The 13353-nt window shown below is 41.6% G+C and overlaps 1 protein-coding gene across 1 annotated transcript in view; it reads right to left on the reverse strand.

Moving 5' to 3' along the window:
• Window positions 1-13104, reverse strand: part of LOC131410027 (ral-GDS-related protein-like) — a 209055-nt gene extending 195951 nt beyond the window's left edge. The window contains exon 1 of the transcript XR_009221126.1: window positions 13090-13104. The gene's annotated coding sequence lies outside the window, so the exon portion shown is untranslated. The remainder of the gene's footprint in view (window positions 1-13089) is intronic.
• Window positions 13105-13353: the final 249 nt, after the last annotated feature.

Below are 13353 nucleotides of genomic sequence, written 5' to 3' on the forward strand. Positions count from 1 at the left end.
TTTCCAGAACAGATCACGTGTTAGGTCACAAAACAAGTCTTAACTAAATTAAGAAGACTGAAATCATACCAAGTATCTTTTCCAAAGACAATGGCATGAAACCAAAAGTCAATAACAGATGGAAAACTGGGATATTCATAATACATGGAAGTTCAACAACAAATTCTTAAACAGCCACTAGATCAAAGAAGAAATCAAAAGGGAAATTAGAAAATAGCTCAAGACATACAAAAAGAAAAAATAAAAACACCAAATCTTATAGGATGCAGCAAAAGTAGTACTAAGAGGAAAGTTTGTAGTGACAAACTTGTACATTATAAGAGACGAAGGATGTCAAAGAAACAACCTGACTTACAACACACAGCATTAGAAAAAGAAAAAATGAAACCCAAAGTTAGCAGAAGCATGAAAGTCACCAAGAGGAGAGCGGGAAAAAGTGAAAGACAGTATGAAATATTAATAAAAGTAAGAGTTGATTTTTTGAAAAAATAAAATTGACAAACCCTTAGATACAATATCCAGGGGAAAAAAGAGAGATGACTCAAATAAAGTAAATCAGAAATGAAAGAGGAGGCATTACAACTGATGCTTCAGAAAGAAAAAGACCGGAAGAGACTATTCTGAACTACTGTACATTCACAAATTGGGTAACCCAGACAAAATAGATAAATTCCTAGAAACAACCTATGAAGGCTGAATCATGAAGAAACAGAAATCTTGAACAGACCAGTAACAAGCAAGCAGACTGAATCAGTAATCAAAAACCTCCCAACGAGAGGAGAGTAAAGTGAATGCTCGAATTTACCACAGATCCCTGAGCCAGCCTGCCCCAGCACCAGGCTGACTCTTGTAGACCTAGCTGGCTCCCTGCAGGTTTCTGCAGATCCAGGCCCCTGGCTCACCCTGGAGCATGCCAGCTCTGGCGGCCCCAAGCAGCATCCCTGACACCAGGCTCCCATCAGCCTCCTGGAAACCCAGGCCCCCATATCAGCCTAGGGGCTGCCATCTTCAGCAGCCCAAGGCGGCTCCTGTGACCACAAGTGGTGTCATTGGCACTAGGCTCCTGGTGGACTCTGATGAATTCAGACCCTGGCTTCCCCAAGTTTCTGCCTACTCCAGGCAGCCACAGGCAGCACACACAGCCACAGGCAGCTTCCATAACAGGGCACCCAGTGGGCTCTCACAAACCCAGGACCCCAGGTCACTCTAGCATTTCCTGGCTCCAACAACCCCAGGTAGATTCCATGGCTCCAGGCTCCCCGGGGGCTACTAGGAACACAGGCCCATGGCTCACCACACCAACTGCCAGTTCCAGCAGCTGTAGACAGCTCTCATGGAACCAGGCTTCCGACAGGCTTCTGCAGAACCAAGCCCCCAGCCCACCCAGGTGCTTGCTGACTCAGGCGGCCCCAGGCAGCTCCCATGGCACCAGGCACCAGCAGCTTCCCATGAACCCAGGCTTCCATCTTGACCCAGCGCCTCCTGGCTCCTGCAATCTCAGGTAGCTCCTGTGGCCCCAGGTTCCCAGGAATACAGACCTCCGGCCTACACCAACACAAACTGTCTCTCATGGCACAGGCTCCTGGCAGGCTCTCGTGAGCTGAGACTCTCAGATCATCCCAGCACTGGCCAACTCTCATGGCCCTGGATGACTACTGTGGTCACAGGCTCTCAATGAGGACCTGCCAAAACAGGCTCCAGTGGGGCTACTCATGAACTCAGGGTCCCAGCTTTGCCCAGGGCTAGACACAATACTGTGGACCCAAGCTTTCCACTCACCCCAGTACCAGGTTGCTCAAGGACTCCAGCAGCAAGCCTGCCCCTGGACACCACCAGATGGCCCACCCAGGACCCCTAGATGGGCTGAATGTGAAGGCTTTGGTTTACTAAAACCAGTCTGTAACGAGTGGAAGAAGTGTCTACTTCCTCAAATTTGCAGACACCAACGGAAGGCCACAAGGATCATGAATAATCAAAGATCCATGACACCACCAAAGAAAAAGAATAAAACTCCAATGACCGACAAAGCAATGGAGATATAGGAACTATGTGACAAAGACTTCAGCACAATGCTCTTTGAGAAATTCATAAAACTCTAAGGAAACACAGATAGACTATTAAATGAAATAAGGAAATAGTGCATGAACAAGTGAGAATTTCAACATAGAAACAGAAAGCATTAAGGAAAAACAAACAGAAATCCTAGAGTTGAAGAACACAATGACTGAACTGAAGAATTCAATAGAGAGCTTCTAAATCAGATTCAACCATGTACAAGAAATAATTAGTGCACTAGAAGATGTGTCATTTGAAATCATCCAGTCAAAGGAGCAAAAAGAAAAAAAGGAACGGATAGGATTGGGGAAAGGCAGTGTGAATTATGGGATACCTTGAAAATAAATAGATAAACATTATTAAAGTACCAGAGGAGAAGACAGGGAGAAAGGAAAAGAAAGTTGACTTAAAAAAGTAGCAGCTGACAGCTTCCCAAATATGGGGAGAGATGTAGACATCCAAGGTCCTGATGCCGATTGGTCACCCTAAAATTTCAAACTAAAACTTTCTTCTCCAAGACACATTATAACAAAACTATCTAAACTCAAAAAAAGGATCAAACAACATGATCAAGTTCAACATGATGCAAATCAATGAATGTGATACACCGCATTGATAGAATGAAAGATAAAAATCCTAAAATAATCTCTCAATGCAGAAAAAGCAGTTTGACAAAATTCAACGCCCCTTCATGATAAAAACTCTCAAGAAAGGGTTACAGAAGGAACATACCTGAACATAATAAAAGCTTTACATGACAAACCCACGGCTAACATCATATTGAACAGTGAAAGGTTGAAAGCTTTCTTGCTAAGACAAAGAACAAGACAAGGGTGCCCAGTCTCAACACCACTCTTCAACATACTGCTGCAAGTCTTACCCAGAGACATTTGGCCAGAGAAAGAAATATAAAGCATCTAAATTGGAAATGAAGGAACAAAGTGGTCTCTGTTTGCAGATATGATTTTATGTAGAGAAATACTTAAAGACTCCTCCCCAAACTGTTAGGACTAATAAACAAATTCACTCAAGCTGCAGGAGACAAAATCAATATATAGACATCGGTTGCCTTTCTCTACACTAACAATGAACTATCTAAAAATGATATAAAGAAAAAATCCTAGTTACAATACCATCAAAAACAGTAAAATACTCATGAATAAATTTAACCAAGAAGGTGAAAGATCTAGAAACTGACAACTATAAGACACAGATGAACGAACTCAAAGACACAAAGAAATGAAAAGATATCTTATGCTCATGGATCAGAAGAATTAGTATTGTTAAAATGTTCATGCTACTCAATGCCATCTCAAGATTCAATGCAATTCCTATTAAAATTCCCATGGCATTTTTCAGAGAAATAGGACAAATAATCCTAATATTGATGTGGATCCACAAAAGACCTCCAATAACCAAAGGAACCCCGAGAAAGAAAAAGCTGAAAGCATCACAATTTCTGATTTCAAACTTTATTACAAATCTATAGTAATAAAAACAGTATGATTCAGGTATAAAATGAGACACCTAGACCAATGTAACAGAATCAAGGATCCAGAAATAAAACCACACACATACAGTTTGCTAACAGTTGACAAGTCAGCTAAGAAGACTCCATGGGGAATGGATAGTTTCTACAACAAATGGTGCTGGGAAAACTGGATAACCACATGCAGAAAACTGAAATTGGACCCCTATTTTACACCACTCTATAAATGATCCCAAATTGAATTAAAGACTTAAATGTAAGACACCAAATATAAAACAACTAGAAGAAAATATAGAGAAAAAAGCCCCATGAAACTGGTTTTGACAAAGATTTTTTTGGATATAATATCAAAAGTGCAAGCAACAAATGCAAAACTTAACAAGTGGGATGACTTCAATCTAAAAACCTTCTGCATAGCAAGTGAAACAATTGGCAAACTAAAGGGGCTAATATCCACAGTATATAAGAAACTGTTACAACTCAACAGTAAAGAAACCAACAAAACAATATGAAAATGGTCAAAGGACCTGAATAGTACTTTTCCAAAGAAGACATAAAAATGGTCAACAGGTACATGAGAAGATGCTCGTAATCACTCATCATCAGGGAAATGAAATCAAAACTACAATGAGATATCACCTCACACTTGCTAGAATGGTTATTCTCAAAGAGACAACAGACAACAAGTGTTGGAGAGGCTGTGTAGAAAAGAGAACCCTGTGCACCGATGGTATGAATGTAAATTGCTACAGTCACTATGGAAAAAATATGGAATTTTATCAAAAAAATAAAAATAGAAATATATATAAATGAGCAATTCCGCTTCTGGCTGTATACCCAAAGGAATTGAAATCACTATTCTGAAGAGATATCTGCACCCCCATGTTCATTTCAACATTATTCACAGAGAACATGGACACAATCCAGGTGTCCATCAATGGATAAATAGATAAAGGAAATGTGAGATATATGTATACATGTAATATATAATGGAATATTATTCAGCCATGCAGGAGAATGAAATCCTGCATTTTGCGACAACATGGATGGACCTTGAGGCATTGCGCTAAGTGATATAAGTCAGACGGAGAAAGACAAATACTATATATTCTCACTCATATGTGAAATCTAAAAAAGCCCAACTGAAATGAATAGAGACAAAAATGGGTTTCCCAGGGTCGCGGGGTTGGGGGAAATGGGGAGATGTGAGTCAAAGTGCACAAATTTCTAGCTGTAAAATGAAGAAGTTTTGGGGATCTAATGCACAGCATGGTGACCATAATTAACAATATTATATTCTTATAGACTTGAAAGTTGTTAAGAGAGTAGATCTTGAAAGTGATCACTAGAAAAACCAAGTTAATTATGTGAGGGAATGGAGGTGTTAACTCACCGTATTGTGGTAATCCTTTCACAAATCATCATCTTGAACACCTAAAACTTACCTATGTTATATGTCACCAATATTTAAAGAAATCTAAAAAAAAAAAACTCTCAACAAAGTAAAACCCAGGACCAGATGATTGCACTGGTGAATTCTACCAAACATATAAAGAAGTATTAAAAACAAGACTTCTTACATTCTGTCAAATATTGAAAAAGAGGGAACACTTCCAAGCTCACTTTACGAGGCCAGCATTACCCTGATACCAACACTAGACAAGGACACTAAAAGAAAATAAAATTACAGACCATTATCCCTGATGAACATAGATGCAAAAATCCTCAACAAAATACTAGCAAACTGAATTCAACAGCATGTTAAAAGAATTATACACTACCACCAAGTGAAATTTATTCCTGGTATACAAGGGGAGTTCAATATACAAAAATTGATCAATGTAATAAGCCACATCAAGAAAATGAAGGGGAAAAAATGACCAACTCAATTGATGCAGAAAACCATTTGACAAAATTCAACGCCCTTTCATGATAAAAAACTCAACAAACTAGGAATAGAAGGAGAGTGCCTCAACATAACAAAAGCCATGTATGAAAAACACACAGCAAACATAATACTCAATGACGGAAGACTGAAAGCTTTTCCTCTAAGATCAGGAACAAGGCAAGGATGCCCACTTTCACCACTTCTATTCAACACTGTATTGAAAGTTCAAGCCAGACCCATGAGACAATAAAAATAAATAAATAAAAGGCATCTAAATTGGAAAGAAATAAGTAAAATGGTCTCTGTTTGAAGATGATATCATGTCGTATGTAGAAAATCCAAAAGACTCCACAAAAAAGCCGTTTGATCTAACAAATGAATTCAGAAAAGTAGCAGGATACAAAGTCAACACACAAAAATCAGCAGCATTTCTAGACACGAACCATGAGCTCTCTGGAAAGGAAATTACAAAAACAATTCATTTATAATAGTATCAGAAAGAATAACATGCTTAGGAATTAACTTAACCGAGGAGGTGAAAGGCTTACACCATAAAAACTACAAAACATTTCAGAAAGAAATTAAAGAAGACATTCATAAATGGACACACATCCCATGTTCATGGATTGGAAGGCTTACTATTGTTAAAGTGTCAGTATTACCCAAAGCAATCTACAGATTCAATGTATTCTCTAGCCAAATCTTAATGATGTTTTTTGCAGAAATAGAAAAACCCGTCCTAAAATTCACATGGAATCTCAAGGGACTCAGAATAGCCAACAACAATCTTGCAAAAGAAGAACAAAACTGGAGGACTCACACTTCCTGATTTCAAAACTTACTACAAAGCTACAGTAATCAATAGTATGGTATTGTCATAAAGACAGACATAGAGACCAATGGCATAGAATAGCGAGCCCAGAAACAAACCCTCACATATATGGTCAAGTGATATTTGACAAGGGTGCCAAGACCTTGGAATGGAGAAAGGTTTCTTTTCAACAAATGGTGCTGGGAAAACTGGATATCCCTATGCAAAAGCTTGAAGCTGGACCCCATCCAACACTATACACAAAAATTAACTCAAAATGGATCAAGGACATAAATGTAAGACCTCAAACAAGAGAACTCTTAGAAGAAAACATAAGATTAAATCTTCATGACACCAGACTTGGCAATGATTTCTTGGATATGACACCAAAGGCACAGGTAACAAAAGAAAAACAATGGAAAAATTGGACTCCATGAAAATTTTATAAGTTGGTACATCAAGAGGCACTCACAGAATGGGACAAAATATTCGCAAATCATATTTCTGACAAGAGACTGGTATCCAGAATATACAGAGAAGTCCTAAATTAAACAACTAAAAACAAGCCAATTCAAAAATGGGCATGGACTTGAAGACTCCTTTGCGAAAGAGGACTTAGAAATGGCATATAAGCACATGAAAAGTCGCTCAACACCACTAATCATTAGGGAAATGCACATCAAAACCACAATGAGACACCACCTCACACCCAGTAAGATGAGTGCTATTGAAAAGACAGAAAACAGCAAGTGTTGGCCAAGATGCAGCGAAATGGGAACCCTTGTACACTGTTGATAGGAATGTAAAATGGTGCAGCCGCTATGGAAAACAGTATTGACGTTCCTCCAAAAAATTGAACATAGAATTATCATGTGATCCAGCAATTCCTCTTCTGCATATACACCCAAAAGATCTGAAAACAGAGCCTTGAAGAGATATTTGTACATCCATGTTCATAGCGGTATTATTTACAACAGCTAAAACGTGGAAGCAACCCAAGTGTCCATTGACACATGAATGGATACACAAAATGTAGTATATCCATACAATGGAATATTATTCAGCCTTAAAAATGAAGCAAATTCTCTAATACGCTATACATGGATTAACATTGGAGATATTATGCTAACTGAAATAAGCCAGTCACAAAAAGACGAATACTGTATGAACTGAGAGTAGTCAAATCATAGAGACAGTAAGTAGAATGGTGGCTGCCAAGGGCTGGGGGGAGGGGAGAAGGGAGGGTTAATGTTTAATAGGTATAGAGTTTCAGATTTATAAGAGTTATGGGGATGAATGGTGGTGATGACTGTACAACTATGGAAATGTATTTAACGCCATTGAAGTGTACACTTAAAAATGGTTAAGATGAAACATTTTTTATTACGTATATTTTGACTCAATATACAAAAAGAAAAAAAAAAGAAATGAGCTATCAAGTCACAAAAAGACATAGTGGACTTAAATATAAAGATCAGTGTTGCCAGGAGTTGGGGGGCAAGGGACGAAGAGGTAAAGCACAGGGATTTTAGGGCAACCCAACTCTTCCGTAGGATACTGTTGTGGTGGATACATGAGATTATGCATTTGTCAAAATCCAAGTACATGACAGCAAGACAATGAACCTTAATGTAAACTACGGACTTGCTTACGAACGCTGTAGCAGCATCAGCTCCTCACTTCTAAGGAATGAACCGCACTAATACAGGTGGTCACGCAAGATGTTAACCGTAGGGGAAACTGTGGGGGAAGAGGGAGAAATGCTCTGCTCTCTCTGCTGAATTTCTCTGTTCATCTAAAACTTTCCTAAAAAAAATCTATTAATTAAAAAATAATCAATGGAAGGTAGGGAGTGGGTAGAAATATGGACGAAACAGGAATATCAGAATATTAATAAATGTTGAAGCTGGGTAATAGAGACATGGGGGGCTATCACACTTCTCTGTTTAATTTGTGTATGTTCAAGGTTTTCCACAATAAAACATTTTTAAAGCTCCAGATTAAATCTAGATTATATGTAGAAGGAATCAAAGAATGTGAAGAAAACAGATATTTTTGAAGCAAGTACTCAAGGGGCACACTGAGGGAACATGCAATCACACTGGATAAAGAGTGAACGTCCTGGTTCCACCAGGAAGGTTCAGAACTCAGTGAGCAAGGCAGGCAACAACACAGTCAGGGAAGTGACAGATAATGATCACAGAAAAATGTTTGCCCTCACTGATCACAGAAATGCCAACGATGGGCCCTGACAGAACTGCCCCAGGATTTACAATGTCATGACACCCAGAATTAGAGCGGGCTCTGGGACAGAGCACCACGTCCTGTGAGAATGCCAATCAGCATCGGCTTTCTGGAGGGCAAATCTCCCAAACCCTGGAACCTGCAGGCCACTGGCCCGGCTGCTCTGTTGTATGGAATCTGTCCAAAAACAAAGAGATTGGGTAAAGATGATGGACTGAATAAACACATGTAGAGCCCCTTTGACATAGAATCCCTTAAACATCACCCAAAGTTTCCTTCACTGATGAACAAATTCATAATAGCCTTGGGAACCATCAAGAGAGCCGACATTTTGATGAAAACATCAAAGAGAGTCAACAGCTGGTGATCGGAGATCCCAGTGGGGAGCTCCGTGTGAGCCATGAAGACCAAGCCACAGTGTCCTCTATCCCTCTCCCTCCTCCCCCTGCCATTAACCTAACACCCTCTGCATCGCCCCTCTACTCCCAGCCACTGCCCACCTCACGCTCCAGAAACACAGGAGCAGAGGCACAGGGTGCCCTTTCCACGAACACATCTGTCCTCTTGCTCTCTGCACGGCGCCAGGCAGCGGAGCTGTCTTGACATGAGTACAGCCATGTTTGGCCGCTCCATTAACCTACAGCCACCAGCACAAAAAGAAATATAAAAGCTGCTTTCTGCATGGTGGGAACCGGCTGTTCTCCCATGGAGATAGTTGCAATGTGTAAAAAATTCAAGGCCCTTCGGGCACTGCAGCCTGGGGCAGACTGGCCGTCTGAGCTGGGCTGGGAGGATAAGCAGGGTAAACAATGCACGCACACAACTACTGGGCTGGGACGATAGCCAGAGTGTGGGGCTCAGTGCATGTAGGCCACTGATAACCATTTGTGCATGGGAACATTGAATGCTCTCTCTGTAAACTCTGTAACTGCTTATATAAACTGCTGGAGACTGAGACCCGGTGAGAGTTCCACCTGTGGAAGGGACGCCTTGCCCAGGACGTGTGATTCCCGCCCAGCCGTATCAATTGACAGGACTCTCCCAGCAGTGGGGCGTGGATGTTGTGAGTAATTGATTTATTGTGAAGTAATTGATCTGATGTGTTCTCTTTTCAGTTAACCTGGCGTTTCTCTTTCTGGTTGATTTGTGTCATTTCCCTTCAGTCGATCTGGTGTTTCCCTATCCGATAGAACTGATATTTTTCCCTCTTATTATATGACCTATTCAAATGTGCCACTATCTCAGCTGATGTGGATGTTTTCCCTTTCCAGTCGAGCTGGTGTTTTTTCCCTCTTATTATTTGACCTATTCAGATCTGCTTGCGGACTATCACCTTTACCATCCTCTCTATAATACAATATACCTTCAACCCATTTGTTTGGAGTGGAAAGTTTCTTTTACTTCTCCAATTGAATCCCCAAACCGCTCATAACAGGAGCCCAGCCCAGCACCTCCTCAGGGCCCAGCACACTCTTCCTCTCCATCTGGTCCTACCTGCAGCACAGACACCTGCTAGCTCATCTCCACCTTACGAACAAAACTCTCCCTTGGACCCAGGCTCCCTTTTGGCTGCTGTCCACTTTCCTGACTCCCCTTCATGGCTAAAAGTCTTAAATAAAGTGCCTTATACATACTGCCCTCCCATGCTTCACTCACTCTAGACCCAGCTTCATTCCCACCCTCTCAAGGAGACTGAGGTCACCAGTGATGCCACATGGCCGAGTCCAGCCATCTTTTCTCCATTCTGATCAGAGCTGTATCCCACCCAGCTGAGCACCCCTCCTTTCTGCAATACCCTTTCCCCTCGTGGTTCCTGCAACTTCATGGTCCACCATTTCAGTCCCCTTTCCTGGACCCTCTTCAGCTGCACCTCTGCAAACACTGCCTGCTCCTAGGCTGGGCCCTGGTCCCTTCTACAGCTACAGTGTCTCCAGGAAACCTCATTCAATTCCACGGTTTTAAACATCTCTGACCTCATCCCGACTCTGCTGACACACTGATGCAACTTTAAGAGTTTAGGTGCTAGGTCCCCAGCATCAGCACCTAAGGAGTATCTCAGACTCGATTCATCTCAAAATTTCACTGTCATATGAGTTCCAAAATAACATCAAATCTTTCCAAAAGGAGGAAAAATTTGGATACAATAAACTGTTGTGTACAAAGTAACCAATAAAACTTATACTTACATCCAATCATGGTTGCTTGATGGGGAAAATAAGAACACAGAACTAAGATCAGATATTCTCAAGTTGGGGACCAGAAGGTGATGAGTTGGGAGTGTAGAACACAGGAACTGATCAACTCTAAGCATTTACAGAAAGAGAGGCAGAAATGGTTGTTCCTAAAAACTGAAAGACACCCACTAAAACAAGAGAAAAATCATGAGAAAACCTAACAAATTAAAAATTAAATTAAATGGTAGACTCACATTCCAATGTATCAATAATCACAATTGTAAATGGATCAAATTGCTCTAGAAAAACATGAAGGCTCTCGAGTTGAGTTAAAATATTGTTATAAAATAAAGGGATATAATATGGTTGAAAATAAGGAGATAAAGAAATAAGACTTTAAATGCGACAAAAAGGGGTTCTCTGTGTTGATAACTGTCAGGAACACTTATGCACCTAACAATACGGTCTTGAAGCATAAAGCAAAACTGGACAAACAAGAAGACACAGGCACCCCAAGGGAGGTGAATGCCCTTTCCACAGGGAAACCTACATTACCTCTCTTAAAAAGCCACAGGTCAAGTGATACAGTAAGTTAGGCAACAGATCTGCTGACGAACACAAAAAAGCTAGATCTAGCCTCAGCCCCAGGGACAACAACGTAAGCATCTAGTGGAGAGCGAACATTCTCCTCAAACCACAATGAAACAGTCACCACAATGGACTGTGTGCTAAGCCACAATGAAATCTCTAAAGAGTCCAAAAAGCAGAAATCTATAAGTGACTATATTACTGGAACTTAAAGCAATAAAAGTAAAAAGTAATCACAAAATATTGGCTCCCCTCCCCCAACCTATCCACTTGAAAATCTGTCCACACCCTTCTAAATCTCTCAGGTTAAAGAGGGAATCCAGACAGACAGGAGAAACTCTTTAGAAATGAACAGCAATGAGAGCAGCATGAGACAAATCCATGGCGTGGGGACAAGGGGACAGAGGAAGGGACACAGCCTCCACAGCAGGTATCAGGGAATATCACCTGTACACGAAGAAGCTGAGCCCTTCCCTCCAAGAGCAAGAACAACACCACAATAAAACCAATGACAGCAGAATGAAGTGAGAATTCACCAGGCAGGAACAAAAACATAGACCTGAGCAATGGAGTCAAGGGCTGGTTGTCTGGAAAGACCTGTAACAGTGAGAAACCTTGGGCAGTCTGACCAAGAAGAACAGACAAAGACACCAAGAGGAACAGACAAAGGCACCAAATTGTACCATCAGGTACGAGAAACTACAGAAACAGCTTTAACGTGATAGGAGAATATAGTGGATAACTCTGACCAGGACATCAGTGGTCCTCAACTGGAGCTGTCCTTCCCCTAGGATGCATCTGGAAACACAAGGGATGGGTTTTGTTTCTTGTTTTGGGTTGTCCTACTGGTTGTTGCCCTGGGGGTCCCGGAGATCCTGAATAGCCTGTCACATAGACCCGTTTCCCTCCTGAAGTGTTACTGGCATCTGGGAAGACAAGCACTGATCCAGATTAAATGAATAATGTGGTAGGAAAATGTTTTCCATGGATGTATAACAGGCAAAAGGTGGTACCCTCAATATGTAAGGAATATCGAGAAACCAATGTTTACAACTACTAAACTGTAAGAGAGCAGGAAAATCAGAAACATAGCCAAGAAACACACCAAAAATATATCCAACCAATTTGTACAGGTGGAGAAATATGTATGTAAAGCACAGGGAACAGTCGAGGAGATTACACACCAAATTTTACTACCAACAGGGAATAAAAGTTGGGAGGTAGGTGAGAAATAGGAGTTTTTACCACTTCTTAGCTTATATATTTCTCTGGTGTTTTAAATTTTACAAAAGAGAATGTATTCTACTCAAAAAGATGTTTCAAATTTTAAAGAAATTATTAAAATGTTCAAAATGACTTCAGTTCAAGGATATTCATTAAAACACAAATGGAAAGAACCTCCCCATGACTTTAAGAGTCTCCTATAACTTTTCTAATAGTTTACTATGTCGATTTTATTTCACATTTAGATCCTAACTCATTGGAATTTACATTTGTGTGAGGGATGCAATAGAAGCTGATTTTCTCCTGTTGAAGTGGTAAACCAACGATCCAGGTACAATTCATTGGGTAGGCGTGGCTTTCTCAGCTGACCTGCAATGCCTCCTTCCCCACCTGCTAAACCCTGACAACTACCGCTGCCTCTCGAGCACCCTAGAGCGAGCGGGGTGAGCTCTGCAACCTGGGCTCCCTGTCTGCGAGGGGCGGCTACCAGCAGAGCCTTCTCCCAAGACAGCAGCAGGCATGCTGCACACAGAAGTGCTCAGGGGCAGTCTGCTGTGGAGCAGGAAACCCCTCATGAGGAGCAGGCAGTGGGGGAGCCAAGAGCACCGGGACTGACCTCAGTGGGGGGCAGCATGCCCCTCAGTTAGGGAGCCCCCTTCATTCAGCTCGTCCATCTCCTCCTGCAGCGTGTGCACCTGGCTGTCGGCAGCCGCACCTCTTCAGCTCGCTGTCCTTCTCCACCTGCTCCTGCAGGCGGCACCGGTGCTCCGGTTCCCCCGGGAGCAGAAGTAGTAGGAGACAGCGAGTCGAGGAGTTCTTGGGCCCCCAGTGCTGACAGGATGACCCCGCTGAGGGACGTGGGGCCGGTGTCGCTGTGTTC

Source organism: Diceros bicornis, chromosome 9, assembly GCF_020826845.1.
Source record: "Diceros bicornis minor isolate mBicDic1 chromosome 9, mDicBic1.mat.cur, whole genome shotgun sequence".
Classification (NCBI taxonomy): Eukaryota; Metazoa; Chordata; class Mammalia; order Perissodactyla; family Rhinocerotidae; genus Diceros; species Diceros bicornis.